Below are 2761 nucleotides of genomic sequence, written 5' to 3' on the forward strand. Positions count from 1 at the left end.
GCAAGGAGACCCACTTTCTTATTTCTTACCAGCACACCCAAACCTCTCCATACAGAGAAGGGGCTGAGATATTACAGTCCTTGTTTTGGTATTTTGGATATGTCAGACCAGTTTGGAAATGCAATCCCCACATTCTCTCTGATGCTGTTGTTTGTTTTATTGACAGGAGTGCAAACACCTCTGTGCTCCACCCAGTTCTGATCTCTACTCTGCAATTAGCAGCATGTGCCATGGACCAGTGGCATTGCAAGCAAGTCTAATCCTGTGGAAGAAAATAGCACTAGCCAACACAACTGCCATCCAAGCCTGACACCCTAAACAGCACTAAAAAGAAAGAGAGTTTGAGGAATGAGACAAGGTTGTCTCTTCAACACCAGAAGCACAGAGAGAGCAGTCTATGTTTGATTGTCCCTTTTACTCTTTTTCCATTCACAATCATCTCTTGAGCCCTCCCTACAATCAATCTGTCTTTCTCTTCATCCTCGTCACTTCACATTCAGCTTCCTCATCTGTAGCTTTGTATCTATAGAGAACTAGCTCCATCTCCTTATTTTCCTTGCAAGGACTTGTGAGTGCCAGATCCCTTCTTTAATCTCAAGGTAAGTGTATTCCTCTCTCAGACCTTCAAGAACACTTGTTTTGTTTCCCTGCTCTGCTTCTCTACATCCTCCAGAGTCATGCTATTGTTAAAGTCATACACATACACAGAGGTGATGTACGTTGGCAAGGAGCCTGTGTTGGTGCAGATGGTTAGACCACTGCTTTTGAGCCCAGTCTGTCTGTATCCTGTTCCCTGCAAACAACAACTTTGACTCACAAGCTAATGTCAGCTAACCTTGTCTGAAAAGGTTGAAATGTAATTACATTCCAACAGGTTTTGTGAAAATTAGGGCCACAGCAGGGCTGAAGTAGCTCAGCTGGGAGAGCGTTAGACTGAAGATCTAAAGGTCCCTGGTTCAAGCCCGGGCTTCAGCAGTGTTTTCCTGTAGGTTTTTTGTGCCCAGTGCTGGGCTTTTCAGTACAAGAGAGATATGGAGCTACTGAAGAGAGTCCAGCAAAAGGCCATGAAGATGATGAAGGGACTGGAACATCTCTCATATGAGGAAAGGATGAGAGACCTGGAACTGGTTGCCCTGAGAGGTTGTGGAGTCTCCATTCTTAGAAATATTCAAAAGCCACCTGGATGTGGTCGTGGGCAACTGGCTCTAGGTGGCCCTGCTACAGCAGGGTGTTGGATCAGATGACCTTCAGAGGTCCCTTCCAACCATTCTGTGTGTAGTGGAGAAAGACTCAAGTTTATGTCTACAGCAGGGAAAAGCAAGGCTAATGTCATCCTCATGTATTTCCATTAGCAGTGGCCACCTGGCCAATCAACACAACCGTACAGGCTGACCAACCAGTCAACAAACAGCTGTGATTAAGATTAGGGTATCAGAAGACATATAAATAAAAACAGGTTTATACATTCCTATCCTTATAGAATCGTTTATTGAGTTCAACTTCTTCCCGTTTTCAGATAAGCTAATAGCTCTGTGGACAGAGACTGCTTCAAAATTATCTCATCACCCGCTCTGAAATCCTAGTGTCTGTCATCTGTTGCAAGATCTGCAACACTACGTCACGCGCAGAGCCCCCAAATAAACTTCCGTTCTCATTTAAGACACCATCTGTGTCCCATTTCTGCAGCGCTTGGCAGAGATTGCTTCTCTTCTATGGTATGTTTGTTCCCCTCGCTGAGCTACAGCCTTCTTTGGAGGTGGGAAAGTCAGCGGGTGGAACGGATGCCAGCTCTGTGCAAATGGAGATCACTTTGCTGTGACTGTGTCCTTGGGTAGCAGAGTTCTCTTGGTGTTCAGCCTTGGTCAGGTGATCCTGGAGCAGACTCAAGGGCAGCCCCACAGAAGAGCTAGAGCCAATACTAGGTCATGTTTGGCTACAAGAAAAGGAAGAGGCTTCACTGGGATGTTGGCTATTAATGAGGGCAAGAGCAATGAGGTGAGGAAGAGCCAAGTTGGGGACATCATGGACAGGTCCAAATGCACTGGAACACCCAATTGCTCTGGGTCTTTTTACCAGGTAATCGGTGGAGTTCGTAGTCTTGTCTTCCTATTATGCAATTAAATTAAGCTTTATTGCATAATTCAGACAGCTGCAACCCACAACAAAGCCTAAACAGCCTTAGCTTAGGCTCTCCATCAAACCAGCTGAATGATCTGTGCAAATTGCATTGCTGTGCCTCAGTTTCCCTAGCTGTAGCAGTGATGCCTGCCTTCCCTTACGTACCCCAAGCATAATAAGAGTTAACTTGCAGGTGAAAGTACTCCGTGTTCTCAGCTTGTTTTTGTGTGTTATCCCAGCACGTGTCCCCACGGATGATGCTGTATTACTCACACACCTCTCAAGTCCTCTTTTTCTCTAATTCCTTTTATTTGCAAGAGCTATGAACAGTCATACTATCCAGGAAAACACAGCCTTCATAATGCTGGCATCAGCGTCACTGAGCTGTGCTCAGGAGACTGTTCCTTAGGAACTCCTATGACTTTCAGGTGAATTTACCTCAAAGTTGGTCCGAGGGGGGAGTGATAAGAAAGAAGAGGACAGCTCATCTCAGAAGAACAGCGAAAGATGAGGTAAATAATGAGGAAAAAGTGTAGGAAAGAGGATGACAAACTGTAGTTGATGTAAGAGACTACAGAAGCCTGGGTCATCACTGATACAGACCATTGTAAATGGCCAAGAAGGACTTTGGGATTCATCTGGA

At 45.3% G+C, this 2761-nt stretch overlaps 1 non-coding gene across 1 annotated transcript; it reads left to right on the forward strand.

Moving 5' to 3' along the window:
- Positions 1–902: 902 nt before the first annotated feature.
- TRNAF-GAA (transfer RNA phenylalanine (anticodon GAA)) lies at positions 903–975 on the forward strand. The gene has a single exon. It is a non-coding gene; the product is annotated as a tRNA-Phe (tRNA).
- Positions 976–2761: the final 1786 nt, after the last annotated feature.

Source organism: Ciconia boyciana, chromosome 2, assembly GCF_034638445.1.
Source record: "Ciconia boyciana chromosome 2, ASM3463844v1, whole genome shotgun sequence".
Lineage (NCBI taxonomy): Eukaryota > Metazoa > Chordata > Aves > Ciconiiformes > Ciconiidae > Ciconia > Ciconia boyciana.